At 36.4% G+C, this 24438-nt stretch overlaps 1 protein-coding gene across 1 annotated transcript in view; it reads right to left on the bottom strand.

The window, feature by feature from the left end:
• The window catches only part of LOC149771926 (beta-1,3-galactosyltransferase 2-like), a 126040-nt gene that overhangs the window by 80007 nt on the left and 21595 nt on the right, over positions 1-24438 (bottom strand). The gene's annotated exons all lie outside the window — the stretch shown is intronic.

Here is a 24438-nt window from a genome sequence, read left to right as displayed (position 1 = left end):
GTTATAGGTTTATGTATTCAATAGTTCATTATCGTAAACATTTACATGCTTGCCGAGTACACATTACTTTTTTTGGCGTGAATATCAAATGCCATATGTACAGCTTTAAATAGAAACTCAAAACAGTAATAATCAACAAAAGATGGAAATGAGAGGATGCATAAATTTGCAAATTCTATATAATTATAGGTTACTACATTTGTATGGGAAAATATCAGGGAGGTTTTATCCCGAAAGGATACTGCATAACCTGCGAGCGTCAAATGGCATAAATAAGTGCTGGGATGAACTCGGCTATGTCCCAGGTAAGGGCTGGGATGAACTCGGCTATGTCCCATGTAAGGGCTGTGATAGACTGGACTACGTACCAGGTAAGAGGTGGGATGAACTGGACTATGCCCCAGGTAAGGGCTGGGATGAACTGGACATGTCCCAGGTAAGGGCTGGGATGAAATGGACATGTCCCAGGTAAGGACTGTTGATAGACTTATCTACGTACCAGGTTAGAGGTTGGATGAACTGGACTATGTCCCAGGTATGGGCTGTGATAGACTGGACTACGTACCAGGTAAGAGGTGGAATGAACTGGACATGTCCCAGGCAAGGGCTGTGATAGACTGGACTACGCACCACGTAAGAGTTGGGATGAACTGGACATGTCCCAGGTAAGGGCTGGAATGAACTGGACTATGTCCCAGGTAAGGGCTGGGATGAACTGGACATGTCCCAAGTAAGGACTGTGATAGACTGGACTACGTACCAGGTAAGAGGTGGGATGAACTGGAATGTCCCAGGTAAGGGCTGGGATGAACTGGACATGTCACAGGTAAGGACTGGGATGAACTGGACTATGTCCCATGTAAGGGTCGGGATACAGATACATTGCATGGGGCTTGTTAAGTCACGTATTTAAAATGGTATTATCAGAGATGCTACCTGTATACATAGATTGAAAGTGGTCATCTAAATTATTTACGTATTATGGCTTAAAGCGCAAATTCACACATGGTATAATTGAACACAGTGGACACTGTTGCACATCGTTATGCGTGTATTCATGGTAATTGGTGGCTGACTATCAACAATCCTGAAGCTTCTATTCTTTACATATGCCTCGTGTATTTCTTACACAATAGTAATTATGTTACACCTCCTCCCTAATCCAAGACCTTTTTCTTACACAATAGTAATTATGTTACACCTCCTCCCTAATCCAAGACCCTTTTCTTACACAATAGTAATTATGTTACACCTCCTCCCTAATCCAAGACCTTTTTCTTACACAATAGTAATTATGTTACACCTCCTCCCTAATCCAAGACCCTTTTCTTACACAATAGTAATTATGTTACACCTCCTCCCTAATCCAAGACCCTTTTCTTACACAATAGTAATTATGTTACACCTCCTCCCTAATCCAAGACCCTTTTCTTACACAATAGTAATTATGTTACACCTCCCCCCTAATCCAAGTCCCTTTTCTTACACAATAGTAATTATGTTACACCTCCTCCCTAATCCAAGTCCCTTTTCTTTTCAGTGTCATTGCATACCCGTACCATCAATTTTATCGCTTATATTCATTATATTTTGGGGTATGGGTTTTCACGAACAATTGTTTCAGCAAAGAAACAAAATGGGAAAATATTAGACCACACTCTTAGATTCGGCATATTTTGCACTGAAATCATTACAATAAAACCAAAAAGTGGTTAGTAATTTAAACTTAAGACGCATTAATTAGTAAATTAAAGAAAACAGAATTGCCAAATTGTGATCCAAAAGATTTAACTAAAAGACAGGTGCAGAGAATATGAAAATGTTCCAGACTGTTCGTTTCAGGAATCATCAAAATGTATGGGACTGAAATTAGTGCCAGTAATATTATTACCAAAATACATAGAATTTGTCCCCGTCATGAGACGCTGTCTTTTGGGCACTACAGGTCTCCCTATCATGTTTTAGGAACTAGTGTCAAGTCTATTCAGGACTGACAAAAATGCATTTTATCGTAAACATCTTATGATTAATTGCTGCAGTTGTATACAAAATGTCACCTCTCCTTGCGACTCAATTGATTATCCGTAAGCCTCAGCGATGTTTCGTTTTTAGTGCCTCCATACTCTATATTGTCGTATATTGCTCAAAAGAACTGCTCTAAATGAAACAAGATACTTAACTGAAGGATATAGGATATCACTAATAACATGTTGTGTAGCCATCCCATCTAAAATAGAGTAGCATGACGCAGCTGCGGGTGCTGAATTGTGCATTATCAATAGCCCTTATGTCTCCATATCACACGTTATTTCAACGGATAGCTTTAATGCTGTTATCTAATACTTCCTTGTAAATAATCAGCATACCAAATCCTTGAACTGTTTTTTTTTTTCTTTTCGCCCTCAACGTCGTAACGTTCATGAAAGAGAGACCTGAGTTAATTTAAATTTTCATTACACGTAAACAAAGATTAATCCTAGAATAAATGTATTATTTACTCCATCGGAACACTACACGCAGTTATAATTTGGCCCAAATTAAAATGCATCCTTTCTGTGCATATCATGGGCGTCAACAAGAATGCAGAAATATTAAAGACATTTCCCACCGGTAGTGTGGGTGGGTGGGTGGGTGTGCGTGCGTGCGTGTGTGTGTGTGTGTGTGTGTATGTGTGTGTGTGAGAGAGAGAGAGAGAGAGATAAAGAAAGAAAGAAAGAAAGAGTGAGAGAGATTTGTGTCAGTTTATAGTGGTGTCTAGAACTGAGGCATCATGCCGCAGACATGCAGCATCATGTCCCACCCAGTCAAATTATCCTGACACCAGGCCGACCAGTCCTAACACTAACCTCTAACTTCTTAACACATTAACCCTTGGAGCTTTTTGTCATTTTCGCCTGAAAATCGAGTAGGAAAAACATTTTGAAAGCTATTTCTGAATAGACTCGAAAACACCAAATCCCCGGTCATCTTTCAATAACATACTACCTAATTGTGTTAGAAACATCGTTTTTCATTGGCTATTTGACTCGCGCATGAGCAGGTGGGTAAAAGTTTTTTTTTGCTAAACGGAGCCATTATTTTTGTATGGAGACCACTCTTTATTCCAAAAGCCCATCTTATCCTACATTTTGCAAAGGCTCATCTGTCTGTTTGCAGTTCATACCGGTTTGCCTTAGATTTGAGACCAAAAAGTCTAAAATCCGGACACAAAATCGGATTCCGACCACCCACAGGCGATTTTGGGGTTTAAAAAAGTCAGGTAAAAAAATGAGTTTTTTTTATCTGCATTTGTAGTGCAACTAGATATTCCAGATTATTTGGTATCACTGTAGAGCTACATCTGTCTACCTTTCTATAATACCACCCACTTTAGTGTATCATGCATGACCATGACGCTACTGAGCTCGGCAGTAGGCGAATACCTCCTGCCCCGTTAAGTCGTCGTTAGGGGTTAATGTGTTAATGTTGGGCGCCAGCGAGGCAGCTGCAAGCACCTTTTATATATGTCTTGGGTGTGACTCGACCGGGGGTTGAAACCCGCGACCTCCAGCATCCAAGGCGAATGCGCAAGCTACTTATGCCTTATGCCACCGGAGCGATATATATATATATATATATATATATATATATATATATATATATATATATATATATATATATATATATCGTATTCTCTTCTGTTGGACGCCCATTGCCTTTACAATATACCCATACACAAAGGCAGCACGTGATGTCTCATGGGAAATTAAAACGTAACACTGTAAAGCAGTATAAATAATAGCACACAAGTGAGGGATAATAAGCATCGTAAATCTATCTTGCAGATTCGGCGGTTATGTGTACCATTATGGGGTTATGTGTACCATTGTGGGGTTATGTGTACCATTGTGGGGTTATGTGTACCATTATGGGGTTATGTGTACCATTGTGGGGTTATGTGTACCATTATGGGGTTATGTGTACCATTATGGGGTTATGTGTACCATTATGGGGTTATGTGTACCATTGTGGGGTTATGTGTACCATTATGGGGTTATGTGTACCATTGTGGGGTTATGTGCACATGTGTATTATTATGGGGTTACGTGTACTATTATGGAGTTATATGCACCGTCGATGTCATGTCTTCGTCATCTTGAAGGCTGAAGGCTTGCATGTCATGTCGAATATTTTCATTTCTCAGCTGGGTACTTAGGTATTTCAGCTTACGGGGTGATATTTAGTAATTATCCTTGTAACATTTAAGCTTACGGGGTAATATGAATCATTATCCTTGTAACATTTCACCTTACGGGGTGATATTTAGTCATTATCCTTATAACATTTCAACTTACGGGGTGATATGTAGTCATTATCTTTGTAACATTTCAGCTAACGGGGTGATATGTAGTCATTATCCTTATAACGTTTCAGCTTACGGGGTGATATTTAGCCATCATCCTTATAGAACTCACAAAGAGTGGGACCTAAATATTACAGTTAAAAAGTAAAATTTACAGGCAGCATTTCTTTAAGGCGGTATTAAAAACATCGTCTTTAACGATCATAGTAGCAATGCTCATATTCAGGTCTAAAAAGAATTCGCCTCCGATGTGGAAATTCTTGCCGTCATGACGATGAAGACTGAATCTTCTATCGCATAATACAGCGGTTGTACGCAAAGGTTTACTGATTTTTAACGACATTGTTCACACATCAGGAGTGTCGTGCAGAGAAAATCGGATCCCATGTAAAAGTAAACAAGCTGGAGTGGTCCATGACGCCCCGAAGAGTCGATGTGTATATCAATATCTATAACGTGGTTAGATGAATCTTATCAGCCGCCATATGTTACTCTGTATCCGGTTATTACATAAATCGTATTACATAAATCAAATAACCTCTTATCTTTTAATGATAGAGTTAAAATCCATACAGGTGACGAAGTGAATCAGTTACCGAACTGTATGCTTCTAAGGGCAAAATATAACGTTACACTAGATTTTGCTCCTAAATATTGTATGTAAACTAAATTTAGGTAACAATCGCCATCGCTAATCAGTTGAATTCGGTTACTTGTCACCCTACCCAGAAAGGCACTGTCCGAGAAATTACTAAGTTTACAAGTATCTATTCAGCATTTCTTGTTTGTTTGTTTGTTGTTTACTTTTTTGAAACGTTTCTTCCTTTTTTATATGTTATATTATGGAGCACATCAAATTCCTTCTAGATTTTTCCTTAATAGTTTTTTTTCTACAAAATTTTTATTATATTTAGTTTGTGGTATTCTGTTGTCTTTGATTAATTACTTCGTCCTCCTCATTTGTCACATCCCATTTTGTTTGTTTGTGTTATCTGTAAGCAATTGCCCGTAACTTCCCAATCTTTGTATGATGTGTAAGCGTTCATCTATAACGTCTCAATCATATTTGTATTATCCGTAAGTCAACATATATAACGTCTCCATTGTATTTGTATTATCCGTAAGCCATCATCTATAACACCTCAATCATATTTGTATTATCCGAAAGTCAACATTTATAACGACTCCATCATATTTGTATTATCCGTAAGCCATCATCTATAACGTCTCAATCATATTTGTATTATCCGAAAGTCAACATTTATAACGACTCCATCATATTTGTATTATCCGTAAGCCATCATCTATGACGTCTCAATCATATTTGTATTATCCGAAAGTCAACATCAATAACGACTCCATCATATTTGTATTATCCGTAAGCCATCATCTATAACGTCTCAATCATATTTGTATTATCCGAAAGTCAACATTTATAACGACTCCATCATATTTGTATTATCCAAGCCATCATCTATAATGTTTCCTTCATTTTTGTATTATCCGAAAGTCAACATCAATAACGACTCCATCATATTTGTATTATCCGTAAGCCATCATCTGTAACGTCTCAATCATATTTGTATTATCCGAAAGTCAACATTTATAACGACTCTATCATATTTGTATTATCCGAAAGTCATCATCTATAACGTCTCAATCATTTATGTATTGTCCGTAAGCCATCATCTATATCGTCTCCATCATATTTGTATTATCTGCAAGCAATCACCTGTAACATCTCCATCACAGTTTATATTACCTGTAAGGAATCACCTGTAACATCCCCATCACAGTTTATATTTCCTGTAAGGAATCGCATGTAACATCCCCATCTTAGTTTACATTATACGCAAGCAATCACTTGTAGCATCCCAATCACACATAATGTTACCTGTAAGCTATCACCTGTAAGATCCTCATCACAGTTTATATTACCTGTAAGCTATCACCTGTAACATCCCCATCACAGTATATGTTCTCTCAAAGATATCACCTGTAACATCCCCATCACATTTTGCATTACCTGTAAGCTATCACCTGTAACATCCCCGTGACATTTTGTATTACCTGTAAGCTATCACCTGTAACATCCCCCATGACATTTTGTATTACCTGTAAACTATCACCTGTAACATCCCCCATGATATTTTGTATTACCTGTAAGCTATCACCTGTAACATCCCCATGATATTTTGTATTACGTGTAAGCTATCACCTGTAACATCCCCATCACATTTTGTGTTAACTGTAAGCTATCACTTGTAACATCCCCCATGACATTTTGTATTACCTGCAAGCTATCTCCTGTAACATCCCCATCACATTTTCTATTACCCTTAATCTATCACCCGTAACATCCCCCATCACATTTGTATTGCCTGGAAGCTATCACTTGTAACATCCCCATTACAGTTTATATTACTTGTAAGCAATCACCTGTAACATCCCCATCACAGTGTATGTTATCTCAAAGCTATCACCTGTAACATCCCCATCAGAGTTTATGATATCTCTAAGCAATCACCTGTAACATCCTCATCACATTTTGTATTACTGTAAGCTATCATCTGTAACATCCCCATCACATTTTGTATTACCTGTAAGCTAATTCACCTGCAACATTCCCATCTCAGTTTATATTATATATAAGCTATCCCCTGCAACATTCCCATCTCAGTTTATATTATTTAGAAGCTATCCCCTGCAACATTCCCATCTCAGTTTATATTATTTAGAAGCTATCCCCTGCAACATTCCCATCTCAGTTTATATTATTTAGAAGCTATCCCCTGCAACATTCCCATCTCAGTTTATATTATTTATTAGCTATCACAAGTAACATTCCCATCTCAGTTTATATTATTTATAAGCTATCACCTGCAACATTCTCGTCTCAGTTTATATTATTTATAAGCTATCAACTGTAACATTCCCGTCTCAGTTCATATTATTTATAAGCTATCACCTGTAACATTCCCATCTCAGTTCATATTATTTATAAGCTATCACCTGTAACATTTCCGTCTCAGTTCATATTATTTATAAGCTATCACAAGTAACATTCCCATCTCAGTTTATATTATTTATAAGCTATCACCTGTAACATTCCCATCTCAGTTTATATTATTTATAAACTATCACCTGTAACATTCCCATCTCAGTTTATATTGTTTATAAGCTATCACAAGTAACATTCCCATCTCAGTTTATATTATTTATAAAGTAACATTCACATCTCAGTTTATATTATTTATAAGCTATCACCTGCAACATTCCCATCTCAGTTCATATTATTTATAAGCTATCACCTGTAACATTCCCATCTCAATTCATATTATTTATAAGCTATTACAAGTAACATTCCTATCTCAGCTTATATTATGTATAAGCTATCACCTGTAACATTCCCATCTCAGTTTATATTATTTATAAGCTATCACAAGTAACATTCCCATCTCAGTTTATATTATTTATAAAGTAACATTCACATCTCAGTTTATATTATTTATAAGCTATCACCTGTAACATTCCCATCTCAGTTTATATTATTTATAATCTATCACCTGTAACATTCCCATCTCAGTTTATATTATTTATAAGCTATCACAAGTAACATTCCCATCTCAGTTTATATTATTTATAAGCTATCACCTGTAACATTCCCATCTCAGTTTATATTATTTATAATCTATCACAAGTAACATTCCCATCTCAGTTTATATTATTTATAAGCTATCACAAGTAACGTTCCCACCTCAGTTTATATTATTTATAAAGTAACATTCCCATCTCAGTTTATATTATTTATAAGCTATCACCTGTAACATTCCCATCTCAGTTTATATTATTTATAAGCTATCACCTGCAACATTCCCATCTCAGTTTATATTATTTATAAGCTATCACAAGTAACGTTCCCATCTCAGTTTATATTATTTATAAGCTATCACCTGCAACATTAACATCTCAGTTTATATTATTTAGAAGCTATCAACTGTAACATTCCCATCTCAGTTTATATTATTTATAAGCTATCACAAGTAACGTTCCCATCTCAGTTTATATTATTTATAAGCTATCACAAGTAACGTTCCCATCTCAGTTTATATTATTTATAAGCTATCACAAGTAACGTTCCCATCTCAGTTTATATTATTTATAAGCTATCACCTGCAACATTAACATCTCAGTTTATATTATTTATAAGCTATCACAAGTAACGTTCCCATCTCAGTTTATATTATTTATAAGCTATCACCTGTAACATTAACATCTCAGTTTATATTATTTATAAGCTATCACAAGTAACATTCCCATCTCAGTTTATATTGTTTATAAGTTATCACAAGTAACTTCCCAATCTTAGTTTGTATTTATGTAAGCAATCATCTGTACAAACTAATGCTTCTTTTTTAGCATTATGTGGCACTGTATATATTTTATTGTGAAATGAAAGGAATGAAAAGGCTTGATCGTGTTTGCATACCAATCCGGGATAAGAAACTTTACTCGAAGTCATGGTTTCCTCATTGTGACTTAATATTTCTCCTATTATCTCTAAAAACAAATTTGTTTGTGGGATGCAAAGTAAAGGTAATATTGGCATGTTCTCTAACATCGTAGTTGATATGTTTTCGTCATAATTACCTACATTATATATATATATATATATATATATATATATATATATATATATATATATATATATATATATATATATGGAGAGAGAACGATAGATAGATAGTTGAAATAGACAGACAAATACACACACACGCACACACACACACACACACACACACATACATACATACATACATGCATGCATGCATGCATACATACATACATACATACATACGTACATACATACATAGTGTGAATGATAGTATTGTATGTGTGTCTGTTTTGTTTATGTATGATTCATTTCACTATATTTTCATTGACTATAATACTCGGATTTCACTCTCACCAAGGGACATACGTGTTCATTGTAATCTTAGATTGCAGATTTGTTTTAAAAATTCAAAATTATGGCTTCTGTCATATCTTGATACCGCAAACTGATATCAGTTTAGAACATTTTAGCACTCTCAGATCTATTATATATATATATATATATATATATATATATATATATATATATATATATATATATATATATATATATATATATATATACACACACACACAGAGGGAGGGTCCTCTTCGGAGTAATTACAGCTTGTGGTCGCAGTTAGGAAAATGTCACTGTTATTGATATGAAACGATCAGTTATATATCAAGTTAGGACAGGTAAACAAGAAAAAAGGTCTATCAGTGTGAAAGTGGAGGCAAGGATTATGTGGGTTTATGTCCAATGTAATCAAATGAAAATGCGTCATGCTCAAATGATCATATGTGGATATACTCAATCACCTTGCAATTATTTAACCTTTCACCTTTTCCTGTTTACATCACGAACATACGTGCACACACGGAAATTCATCTTTGATATAACACTTATGTTAACTTCATGTGCATGTGTTAACAACTGATGACCTTTTCTCTACGACTGACGATTTCTTTGCCATTTTCGTCACATTCTTATTTCACCAACAAGGTTTTCATGTCTTTTCATGACAATCACACCCTCAAATATCGAGGACTGCGGTAAGGTGTGCTTAATTGCTGCAGAACAGAAAGGAGAGCAGAGGAGTGGTGAGGAAGAGGAATGTTGGGAGTAGATTGAATCAATCTAATTAAAATCAGATTTCCCCTGTCCGGAAGAAGATCTGAGAGCGACCGCTTAGGAGTCATGTTATAGTGACCTATGCTATTACCATAATCGCTCTTTGTATCAGCCAATCAGAAGAAGCCTTTTATCTTCGCGTTTGGGAGACTGAACAGTATAGCTGAAGAGCATTAGTGTGTGCCTATAAATTTCATTCACTTTAAAATTTCTTAAAGCTGCAATTCCATTGACTAGTTCAAACGTCACCAGAACATAACTCCTAAGCGGTCGTTGTCAGATCTTCACCTAGGGCAGTGGAGATCTGATTTTAATCAGATTGGGATTGAAGCTATGCAGTGTTCTATTTGTTTTTATGAAATATTTCGATTTGTTTTATCGAAACCAACATAATATTTCCAAAGAAGATTGAAAATACAATAGAGAAAATGTAAGTAGGTCTCTAGATCTATTAAATATACATAATTTTAAAAAAAGTAAGGAAAGAATAATAGAAAGAATGAACGAATGAATGATCGAATAAAGATAAAAATGAAGTCAAATGTGATAATAAATTTTGGAATAATATTGGAGATGAGTTTATATGAGCTGAATGTACTGGATGTGGCATTATAGGACGTGAGTGTACTGGATGTGGCATCATTATAGGACGTGAGTGTACTGGATGTGGCATTATAGGACGTGAGTGTACTGGATGTGGCATTATAAGACGTGAGTGTACTGGATGTTGAATTACAGAACGTGAGTGTACTGTATGTGGTATTATAGGATGTGAGTGTACTGGATGTGACAATATAGGACGTGAGTGTATTGGATGTGGCTTTATAGGACGAGAGTGTACTGGATGTGGCATTATAGGACGTGAGTGTACTGGATGTGACACCATTATAGGACGTGAGTGTACTGGATGTGGCATTATAGGACGTGAGTGTACCGGATGTTGAATTACAGAACGTGAGCGTACTGGATGTGGTATTATAGGACGTGAGTGTACTGGATGTGGCATTATAGGACGTGAGTGTACTGGATATGGCATCATTATAGGACGTTAGTGTACTGGATGTGGCATTATAGGACATGAGTATACTGGATGTGGCATTATAGGACGCGAGTGTACTGGATGTGGCATTATAGGACGTGAGTGTACTGGATGTGGCATTATAGGATGTGAGTGTACTGGATGTGGCATTACAACAGGTAAAACATCTCTTTAATGTCTGGATTTATATTTGGAACCAATAATTTATGATGCAAGTGGTTATGGTATGAAAATCCCTCACTACATTGAGTTGAATTCTCTTCCTGAAACAGTTGCAAAGGAAATTAGAAAGATTGATCGATTTAAGACCTAAAGATTTCAAATTATTACTACTGTCCCGAGGGGTATTTTCATTTGATCAGCTTTATCCAATACCAAAAACCCAATGAACTTGTGAGCATGCGCGCTTGTGAAATATGCGTGTATGTGTATGTTAGACATTTTTACTAACGTATGTTGTCCAAGTTAGCGAAGCATAGATAAAATGGAGTCGTCAGCGACAAGAACTGACAGACGTACTCCACTTTCGTCATATAAAGGTGACATTATTTTCGATCAGACCGACCTTAAAAGAAACTTGACGTGTGTTTAGATCGCATGACAGGTCCCAGCTCTTGAATGACACAATAATGTCCCAAGTAGTCGCCAAATTTAGCCCTAAAAACGGCTGACTTGCAGGATTATCAAGTCTGCCACAAAGGAATAATGGATCGGACTCCTACACAAATTCAGTCACTACCCATTATTAATTTATGTTTCCTTTCACAATGCCCAATTTATTGCGAATGATTGCATTCTTTCTTATGATATATTTTCCTTCCCATTCATCAATGATATAACCCCTAGAACACGAAACCATTGCGATCGTCAGCAGTTTCATGGATAAAATCTGCCAACAACAGCACATGTCCTAGTCTGTAATCGAAAATATATGTGTTTTGCATTTAAATGATTCGCCATATACACATTTTGATATTACTAGGGGAGATTTTGTCGATCGCTATCGCCAACATGATAACTACAACTATCAGTCTCAATCTTTCTCACACTCCTGAGTGTTTATAGTCTTGTTTTCTATTGCAAACCCACGATGTAGAATACCTCAATAATTTATTGCTGACATATGTATTTTTGAACAAGCTATATTTCGCATACAGTACGAAATTTTAGTGTATTGCCATCAACTACCCGGTATCAGCCGCTCTTCTTTTGAACGCTGATATGTGTTTGGATCTACCAGTGTGAACTTAGCTTTCAACGGTTTATTTTAATGTTAGGAAGTTTGCAGTGATTGTTTTGCTGTCTAAATGATGCATACATGTATTCACAATACGGCATTTTTATTTCGACCGTCCTTGTTCCTTCACAAATGTGAGAAAAAGAATTATTTATTATGCATCGGTGTTTGATAGGAAAGGAGGATCTCGAGCTCGCCATCTCGGACACATCACTGGGATTTTTAAATGACATTCTGCTAGCCTATACCAATGCACATTCCAATAGTCGTCAGATACACATCGGTTACGCTATCTAGCCTTTTCCGATGCATATTCCAATAGTCAAGTACACATTAGTTACGCTATCTAGCCTATTCCGATGCATATTCCAATAGTCGTCATGTACACATCGGTTACGCTATCTAGCCTATACCGATGCATATTCCAATAGTCGTCAAGTACACATCGGTTACGCTATCTAACCTATACCGATGCATATTCCAATAGTCGCCATGTACACATCGGTTACGCTATCTAGCCTATACCGATGCATATTCCAATACACGTCGGTTACGCTATCTAGCCTATACCGATGCATGTTCCAATAGTCGCCATGTACACATCGGTTACGCTATCTAACCTATACCGATGCATATTCCAATAGTCGTCATATACACATCGGTTACGCTATCTAGCCTATACCGATGCATATTCCAATAGTCGTCAAGTACACATCGGTTACGCTATCTAACCTATACCGATGCATATTCCAATAGTCGCCATGTACACATCGGTTACGCTATCTAGCCTATACCGATGCATATTCCAATACACGTCGGTTACGCTATCTAGCCTATACCGATGCATGTTCCAATAGTCGCCATGTACACATCGGTTACGCTATCTAACCTATACCGATGCATATTCCAATAGTCGTCATATACACATCGGTTACGCTATCTAGCCTATACCGATGCATATTCCAATAGTCGCCATGTACACATCGGTTTCTAGCCTATACCGATGCATATTCCAATACACATCGGTTACGCTATCTAGCCTATACCGATGCATATTCCAATAGTCGCCATGTACACATCGGTTACGCTATCTAACCTATACCGATGCATATTCCAACAGTCGTCAAGTACACATCGGTTACGCTTTCTTGAGCTTGATGGTATGGCGGATGATTCCATTCGCAACGAGGGCATTGGCTAGTCATACTATCGAACCTCCACCCATTGTCGAGGTCATACCACACAAACCTCTACACGTTGTCCTGATCATACTATAAAACCTCCATACAGTGTCGAGGTCGTACCATAAACAAATCCTCTACACAGTGTCATGATCATACTATTAAACCTCCACGCAGTGTTGAGGTCTTCCCATTAAAACCTCTACACGTTGTCCTGATCATACTATAAAACCTCCACGCAGTATCGAGGTCGTAACATAAACACATCCTTTACACAGAGTCATGATCATACTATAAAACCTCCACGCAATGTTGAGGTCTTCCCATAAAAATCTCCTCTACACATTGGTAGGGGATGGGCTTTGCATATCCCTGTTTGGATAACTATATGTGAGTGGTTCATATTATAACCGATGCCATCTCAGAGGATTTGTGTTCATTTCCCCCGAAAATTTTTATATTTGTTCCTTTTTCACCGAAAGTAGATGTCCTTGTTCAATGTTCCCTGATATAATTCATGTATCATTATATATTCCGAGTAAATGACATTTGGCCCTTTCTTCTTCTAAATAATATATGTTAGTTTGATATCTAAAAGTAAATGTACATGCTCTACTCTGACCCACAAAACCCTCATGAGAATCTCCTAACAGTCTCTTTCTACAAAATTTTTCTTTCTTCCTTTTAGTAATTACCTCGACATTGTTACAAGTATACGCTGTGGAATGTTATATATTAAGCGAAATTATAATTTGTTCCTTGCACAGACCTACATTCCTTGATAAAGTTAATACATTCATACCCGGCCTCATCATCCTATGTCATGTGCATTTCGATCATTTGTATTTTATTAATATGATTTTTTTTTATCAACGCCATTGGAATGACCGATGGAAATGTTTGAAAAACCTCGAAAACAGAAGCGACCGTTACAAATAGTCTTTTTTGTATCTTTGCTACAGCGTTTTCACAAAACGCAAAATCACGAACTCTTAACCTCGAATCGAGTGTGTTTTCCAATACAGCGGTGTCCAATCAAGTATATTTTGTTTTTACAAACAATTTTGTTTGTGTACAGTGCATACCGGTAAAACATGATTTATATCTGAAGGAACCCGTATGTTGACAAATTCATCGATGTGGTAGACGTTTAGTTAACCCAGAGCATTTCAAATGATATACAATAATAATTATTCTTCGAAGGAAAGCAATGTTCTGTCAATACATCTGTATCGAAAACCAAAACTGAACAAGAGCAATAAACAATTACCGCTATAACCTTTGCTGAGAAATATTAAGGAGGGCTGAAGAAGGAGGGGACATTATGTGCTATTTAAGCAGAGCATAGAAAAATCGATAAAGAATTCACATGTTGAAGATGACAATGATACTCAGAATGATAAAGAAGATGAAGAGGAGGAACGCAGGGTAACATAGATACAATTGACTCTCTCTCTCTCTCTCTCTCTCTCTCATGATAACGTAAAACTTGCCTGTTAGATATTTCCATGAACTTAATCCTGTCCCATATACAAATCAGTTTTTCTTTTCCTGGTTAGGGGCACATTTTCTTTAAAATCAGCCGAATATAACAGCCAGAAAATGTGAATTAAATCGAACTGAGGTACCATTTTCCTCCTTGATACGAATTTGTAAAAAGCTTTGACAGTTCCAAATTTAACGAACCAAATATTTGTTATCACTACCAATTTGTCCTCGATGCAAAGGTTTTCTTGTAAAATTGCAGACGGATTACCAATACAGTTAATCCTGCTTGATTTTTGTTTCTGTGGTCGGGTTCAATTTTCTTCAAGATTTGCCTCCCCTGTTTTTTTTGTTTTTTTTTTGTTATTTTATTTTTCACTTGTTTAATATTCAGTTCGTCCATTATGAAAGAAAAATTAAGGTCTCTTAGAAAAGCCGAAAAATGAACGTTTAATGCTGAATTGAATATTATAATTACGCTGACAAAGTCTTTCACGAATATACCACAACTAGATTCACGTAGAAAATGCTGACATCTCGTTCACGACATTACCGTATTCTTCGCAAAGAAGACCATTACTGACATCCGGAACCATTTCTTTATACCCCCACCCCACCCGATGCACTTCTTAATGTCCGTGTCCTCTCTTCTGTTTGTATAAAGTCAAACTGAAATTCGATAGTCATGAAACAAAGCAAGACGGCGAATTTTAAAATACATACGTTTATCTCATGGACGAGGGTCAAAATTGTTTGCATTCGGATGCCATCGACACTGTAGTTCGTGGCTGTCTTGGTAACAATAAGAATAAATGATGGATGTAAAACAAACTGATGCATCGTTTTCTGAGCTCAAGACGACAACTGGTGACAGTGTTTGAAAGGATATGTTACATAAACTCACAGTTACATATTCACCGACATAGCATTTGCACTTACTTGATGAGACACAAAGTTGCACATCTACCGACATGACCTACACTTACTATCGAATGTCTTAAAAGTTACACATCCACCGATATGACGTTTGCATTTAATATCCAATGTCCCACACATAAACATTCACTGGCAAGAAATTTACTCCTTATATCAAATGTCCCAAAACTAGATAGACGATTGCAGGTTTTGAAACATTTTGTCCACGTAGAGCATCATTGATCCTGGATGGCCCAAGGGTATATTTTAATCACAGAGTATCAGTGGGAATTTAATAATAATAATAATAATAATAATAATAACAAGAAGACGAAGGATAGTAGCAGCAGTAGTAGTAGCAGCATCTTATCATTGTGTCGTTGACGATCTTGTCACCTTTTCTTGACAAGCTTCACATTGATTTTCACCATTAGCATAAATATTTCTAAGCATACATATGACCTCCTTCTTTAAATTCATTGTCAGGTTACTAGCAGATAGATTACTGAATTAAAGGAGAAGACTGCTTGAGTTGTCGTTACCATGTAGCCTCCAGCTTGTCGTCAATAGATACAATGATCCTCACGTGAATTTCGGTGCTCTTCAGTTTGGAGGTGGGTAAAGGCAGAAAGTAATGCAAGAGTACAAGACAATCAGTACGTTACGTTGTAGGTGGATTTTTGAATCTACTTCCCTCCCAAAATGTATGAAAGATTCTTGACAATTGCGCTTTGAAATATATAATTTTTATACGAGTTCGACCAGTAAATCTCTAATACAATTTATCAATTGTTCAGGCAGTACATCCAATAAGCTGTGTTTTGTCTACATGTTGAACGAAAGGGAATAACCTGCTACTTTGAAACATTACCAACATTTTTGAACTGAAAGAGTTATATACTGGTATTCATTCTATGTAAATGTTAGTGATCTATTATACTTATATTTAATATAAAGGTCTACTTCAGCCTCACTTTGAAATTTGGAAATGTTTCATTCGATTTTGACCCATGGCTGGGATGTTTGACAAGTAAACAGTGTGTCATATAGATGTTACGTATATTTGATTTAATTTATATTTGATTTAAGTTGTGTTTGATTTGATTGTTTGTGGGTTTCGGAATCTTTTTTTTAAATGTCAATGTACTGTAATTTTGTTTACTAGGAATTTGATATTTTCCAGAAAATTCAGTTTGACCTGAATGTTTCCTTAGATATCTAATAATAGAAACACTTGTCTCTATTTTTGATTTAGTTCCTGGCCTTGATTGAGGGTCAAGTAAGCAACTTTTTACTGGAGTAAAATGATTGGTTCTTATGAAAGACATACACGAGCTATGTGATTCTCTATTTGGCAATTAGGCATTTCAGAAATTGCGAAATACTTAGTATTAATAATGATGTTGAGAGAGAGAGAGAGAGAGAGAGAGAGAGTCCGAGCTTTTAAACACTTGATGTCAAGTTGTTTTCTTCTGTTGTGACCAGTATTGAAATTATGAGTTTTGAGTTATATATTAATTTTTCTTCATATTATTTGGACTCTAGAAAATTAATTCGTCTCTCTGGAAATATTATTGTGATCATACAGAACTCTTGAACAAGGACTTTTCTTGAAAATTTTATTTGGATTTCCAAAACCGCGGGATTAATTATTATATTTCTACAAGGAACTGTATATGTCAACACAGTAAAGGTTACAGCATATGTCATCACCTTCTATTTTGGATCCTTCGTCGGGACTCGAACTTGGAATCATTAGAACATTTAAATATTAGGACTTCAAAACTTTTATTCGTGGATTATTCTTGTATTATTTTTGGATTTCATTCTGGAAACCGTAAGTTCTTATATTTTTTTCTTTCATTTTTACAGTATTTTTCCAAGGAATTAAATTATTTGTTATATTTTTTAAAGCTTGTTGTTTTCAAACTTTCTTGTGTTACTGTCTTTTTTCTAGCCTAAACACGTAACATAGAGGCAATAAAAACAAACTAGTTTTGGAAAGAAAACAATAAATATCTAACGGAGAACCAAATACCCGCGTTAAATAAGACAAGGAGTCCTGTGATATGTGCTCTTCAAATAAATAATGATATTAGCCCGATCAATATATATCAATACACTAACTGAGCCAAGCAGCTGTTGTTGCATTACATTGAAGTGTTTTTTTCTATGTTGTTTGTTATTTCATTGATACATATATTCTAATGTTATTTTATATTACATTGATATATTTGCTCTAATTGAGGTTTTTTTTCTGGAGATGCGCTAACCAGTAGGAATGTTATGTTTATTAACTGGATACTTATTGTATAAATGCAAATTACATAAGCAAATAACAAAAAATTCGGCAAAAGTCTGAATGCAAGCCATAAGTAAATAAATTAACAATTCGGCACAAGTCTGAATGCAAATAATAAGTAAATAAATCAACAATTCGGCACAAGTCTGAATGCAAATGAGATAAGTAAATAAGTAAACAAATGAAAAATGTAACTCCTTTTAAAATGTACAGAGCTTATTATTTGATAGTATATCATTACTGCAAACGCTCATCCTATAAACAGGACTTTGTCCGGTCACTGTTATCGCCTCGCATTGTAGTCCCTAAGAAATTCATTGACATTCATCTCTGATTAATACTGGAAATCTGCCAACCAGTGAATGATGTGTCTTACATTAAATATAAAAGGGCATTAAATTATAGACGACAGTAAAATGTTTAAGTTCTGCCTCCTAGGTTTTGCGTAGGATGACACAGGCAAAAAGCGTTATTAGGCCACGTCCAGAAACGTCACTCTGATAAAAGGTAACATTCATTTAATTCCAAATACAACATGAACAATGCTGACTGTTCTATATTTTTGTGTGTGTGTAGGATAGTGTCTAAAATAGACAAGTCAGTCTAGGCCCTCGGGGGATCTCAACATGTAACTAATGCACTGGATTTCATCAAATTTGTAGAAGAAAAAAAGGAAGACAATTTTAATATTGTACTAATACGTTTGACGTCATGAAATTTAGCCACGTGATACTTTTCTGACTATACAGTGTGTGTATTAAGTTTAATGCGATATCTATAAACCTAAATCACACTATCAATAAGGTCTTTTCACCAGTCCGCCTTTGACCATAACTGCAAAACATATGAGCATATTTTAATAAGTAAATGTAGATATGGATAGACTTACACATTTCATTTATGGGGACATATCCAAGTGTAGATGTTTCGGTGAATCAAAACAAAATTAAAATGGGGAGGGGGGGCACATATCAGAACCAATTATCATTAGTTATATAAATGCGCCACCTAGCGGTTCAGGTCCATAGTACATGAGACAGCTTTTCGTTGCTGTTTTGATTGATGTAGCTGCATTTAGCTGTCCTAAAATGGCTTTAAGAATTCGAGATCTCCGTGCCAAAGGTATAACGCACTGAGTATGGCGCGGATAATAGTTAGTTATGTGCCGATTTTGAAATAGCATTGAAGTGTGTAAGTTATTTGTTCAAGGCCAACGTAAACACATGTCCTCTGTAATTTGTATGAGTTCATTTGTCTATTAACACTGTATAGTGTTTGAGATATCTGACAGATATAACGGTATCTCCAAATGTTACAGTGGTCTCTATGATTAACACGGTGATAGTAGTATGGTGTCAAAAGTATTTTAGGGACAAAAGTGTTTTAGGATCAAACGTGTTTTTGTGTCGAACGTTTTAGAGGGATGAACGAGAATCATAATGTGATTTTTTTTGTTATCAGCGATTCAAAAGATCACATATATTATTCATACACACACACGCACACCTACAATACAGCACCCATTTTTGTATTACTATCCTAACACAAACCCCTGCAATCAAATGAAAAGTGCAGAATGTCCTGATTCACAAATTTTGACACAAATATAAAAACATACTATCGACATAAGCATAAAAACTTACTATGACACAGAACAGAGAAAAAGAGGTTTCATCTACACAAACAAACACACATACACAAAAAAAACACGCAACACAACACATTTACAAGACAATTATTTGGAACAAATGTGATTAGTAACTCCACGTTCTTACAGATCTCGGTAACCTTAAATAGGGCCGTTGTGTTTCTGCTACCACTCCGTCACCAGCTGTTGCATCTCCTCGGTCGGGCATCACTGGGTGCATATCATGGCCCCTTCTTGTTCCAAGATATCTTAGTAGGGAACACAAGCCTAAGACTATGCTCTCTTGTCACCTTCCAGTCTTCCTTCCTATCCTCCATTTTCATCTCCTCCTCGTCCTCTGGATCCAATTTGAATGACTCAATCTTCCGAATTTGTCTTGGAGTTTCATTCGATTCTTATTCAGCCTGTCAAAACTCCATCAATATCTCTCTCTCTCCTCCTCCTCCTCCTCCTCCAACGCTATTTCAATCTTTTTCCCTTCCTCCTCCATCACTTTTATCACGAACATCTTCGCAGAATTTAACGAGCTCGTTTCCCTCTCCAGTTGCTGCTTGTGAAAGTATATTTATGGAAAAATACTGCACGATTCTGACAATATAAAGTTAATGGAGAAAACAAGAGCATAAAATAAGTATTGTTCTTGTACTCAAACCAGGCTGATCGATACTCTCTCCAATAAACAGATGACTTCTCTCAGCTTCCGGTGTTCTGAGATTCTTCCTTACAGGTTTAACTAGGAACTTTAAGATAGTGAACTCCGCGCTTGATACAGACGAAGCATTAACATGACCCAAGACATCACTCACAAATATAGTCCGAGTTTCCTCTGACCCTTGTCATCCCATTTTTGATATGAGGCCATTTATGTTGGAGTGTAGGGTCAGAGTCCATTCCGTATCGAATGGGGTAGCGTCTTACTAGCCGGCCCAGCACACTTGAACGACCTTTCATCAAGATATACCTCCATGAAATCGATAGGAATATGATTTATTTTTTCAAAAATCGTGAGCATACATTCGTCATGTCTTTAGTCCGCTGACAGACGATACGAAAGTACATTGTTGCTGAAATTTGAACTGGATCTGGGCATTTGCATTCCGAGTCACATGACAATACAAATCTCGCAACCTAAATGCCAATGACATCTGATGCCATATAGTCATGTGATATTGACAATAAACAAATTTTCAAAGTTGTTGTACATAGAATTTGGACATATTATATAGAAGTCACATAACGTTTATAAATAAAATATAATGCACACTTAATTCTCAACATATTTATTCTGAGAACAACGACCAGAAACCTGTCGGTATCGCAGCAGGGTGGTGAAAACCATTTTCAAAAAGTACCGAGCACGTGTCAGCGATGTTTTAGTTGGTGTCACATGACTACCACATTGACATATTCTCTCTGCATAGTGAATCTGTTGTTTTTTTTTTCTTCTTCAAATTGCTGCAACATTTACAGATTTTCGGTCGTTGTTTTCACAATGAATATTTTGAGAAGTTTTTTCTTCTTCATTTTTCTATAAAGATTACGTGCTTTTCATTTATATGTTTGATTTGTTTTCCTACAGCAACACGAGAAATGGTTTATTGTTGATATCACGTGACTGTATGACCTCTGATGTCATTAACATCTAGGTTGCGAGAGTTGTGTTGTCACGTGACTAGGAATGCAAATGACCAGATCCAGGTCAACTTTCAGCAACGATGTAATTTCGTCTCGTCTGATAGCGGATTAAAGACACCACGAATGCTATGATCGTAATTTATGAGAAAATAAATCATATTCCTATCGATTTGATACAGGCATATCTCGATCAAAGGTCGTTAAAGTTTGCTGGGCCGGCTAGTAAGCGGCTACCCCATGCCGACACCAAAATTCCATCTTTTCGATAGGGAATGGACTCTGACCCTACACCCCAACATAAATGTCCAAATATCAAAAATGGGGTGGCTAGGGTCAGAGAAAACTCGGACTATCACAAATAATACAATTCTAACAAAAGTTTCTAAGGAAACGAAAATAGCGCTGACTTAAAAGAAAACATTTTTCAGAGTTTTTAACATAGACTCACACAAATGTAGGGAGCGTTGATAGATACACTATATACCAACATAAACACATATTATAACCAACAAATACGCATTTTAGGAAGTAAAGAGGTTTAACAATTTTGTATGGTGGGAAAAGACAATGACATACACAAACATTATACCAAACAAAAAACACAAATGTTTTGCAAAATCAGCGGTGTCTAGCTTTTCTAGAGATGTGGGTACCACTGAATAAGGCCATTTCATTGTTGTGAGTGGTTCTGGCTTTATCATTCTGTCTCTACTCCCAGCATTTTTTTGTTATTGTTTTGAAAAATTTATTTCACGCGGGACATCTTCTACATAGTCCAGCGTCATTTTTTAAAAAATAGTCTTCTTCTTGACAGTGCTCTTCTGGATAAGGTGATGCTGACCCGATGTATCTGCGCCATAGCTTCATTTAATCAGGTAATCTTCGAAGACGTACTGATCATTAGTCACATGTAGGTAGCCAAACTGACTGGCTGACAAATTTAGTTTAACTTCAAGTGCTATAAAACGTCAAGTGCGAAGATTTAATTCATGCTAAGTATGTTACTTAATTTATCGTCGGGTTGCAAGCAATCAAGTGCTGCCACCCGAACGCTTTAATGCACGCACAGCGTGCTACTTAGCTAATCGTAAAGTTGGAATGGAGCCACACACCTGACGACACCCTCGTTCCGTGCAAACACACACTTCGGAGACTTTGGGATATGGGACGAGTGGGAATCGAACCAAATATTCGTCTATGTATTTCTGTATGGCGTGAAACTCGGTATACACACCTTGACGCCATACAGAACGAGAAGTGCGGCAGGAGTCAACAAGAGCCACAAGAACTTTCTGAAACGCCAAGTGTTCTCTATAAGTCAAATTCCGTATAGTTATCTAACTCAAACTACATATTGCAGTTATGATCACACTAGTATAGTTAAAAATGTCCCCAATCGTAACATTCTAAAATCTGGTATACATAGCGTACTTATATTTTCCAAAGATTCAATTTTTTTTTAAATGGTCTATGTGACCTGTTAGAATTTTGTGTCCAGGTGGGAATATCAGGCCAGACGTGAAGGAAAACATCCCTCCCATTCGGTACCCGGGTATGAAAGAAAACATGACCAAGATCGATAGAGAGTAATGTGAAATAGCGTGTCGATACACTTTGGTTTTAAATCAATAAGACAAATAAGACAGCACCTTTTTTGTCAAAATGTAGATGTCTGATAATAGGGAAAAGCTTTTCCAACTCAAAAAGGAATACAATCAAACAAACGATATTAAACATGAACGTATTTACAAGATTGACAACGTTGTGAAATCAAATATGACTTCCAATGATCAAAGTCACAATAATTTTGCCATACATGCATGCTTCATTTCGGACTCACAATCTGTGTTCAGGAGCGAATGTGGATGTCTTCACTTCCACTCGTCGGAATGGATGCTTGGCTGTCCTTCGGCTTAATGTTTGACTGATGCCGTTTCCCACTACAGTTAAAACTTTCATAAGGCGCACGTCAAGCCCGACTTGAGCGATGATCGTATTCTACTCAGTGACCATCAAATAGAACACGGTACTACTACAAGCTGATTTTAACATATCTCATAAGCAATGTCCTCTGTTATGTGGCCAGAGACTCTTTGGTACACCCGGTATATCTTGTTCTTTTACAATTCACTGGTGAATCGTTTTCGAAAATGGAGTTTCGCCGTGACTTGTCTTTTCAGAAATATAATACTGTGTAAAATATATCCTTGCATACTAAGGTTGACGCTATCAAAATACCATTTACTGACAGGAACATAATGATGATGATAATAACGCCAGTCACCACCAGTCCTTCTTTGAAATGTACAGCTGATAATAAAGCCAGTCAACAACAGAGCTATTCATTCATTCACAACATTAGCAACAATAGATGTGAAAATAAAAGGCTTTCATTTTTATATTAAGTGACACCTCATAAACTTGAACCATATAACTATGAGTAACCAATTTTATTTAACCTTATCGAGTGAAAGATCTATGGATGTTTTCCCCCAACAATACCTTTTGTTGTTTCACGGTTAGAGTACCTCAAGTCATATAACTGGATAGCGAAGCTCATTTGGAAGTCGCAAGCTATCATTATCAAAAAAGTTCAAAACACTATCAAAGTCGATAATTTGATTGAACAATTTCAAGAACAGTTAGACAAAAAAAAATGATCTCATTTACGAAGCCAAAATACTATCACCCACCATTCCTCAACTGACAGGCTATACCCAAAACACCATCACCCAAGATTCCTCAATTGACAAGCTATACCAAAAACACCATCACCCACCATTCCTCAATTGACAAGCTATACCCAAAACACCATCACCCACCATTCCTCAATTGACAAGCCATATCCAAAACACCATCACCCACCATTCTTCAATTGACAAGCTATACCCAAAACACCATCACCCACCATTCCTCAATTGACAAG

The sequence above is a fragment of the Sinohyriopsis cumingii genome, unplaced genomic scaffold (genome assembly GCF_028554795.1).
Source record: "Sinohyriopsis cumingii isolate HCF-2022 unplaced genomic scaffold, ASM2855479v2 utg001578l, whole genome shotgun sequence".
NCBI classification, from domain to species: Eukaryota; Metazoa; Mollusca; class Bivalvia; order Unionida; family Unionidae; genus Sinohyriopsis; species Sinohyriopsis cumingii.
Note: the sequence above shows the minus strand (reverse complement) of the source record. Positions and strands in the feature narration are given on the sequence as shown.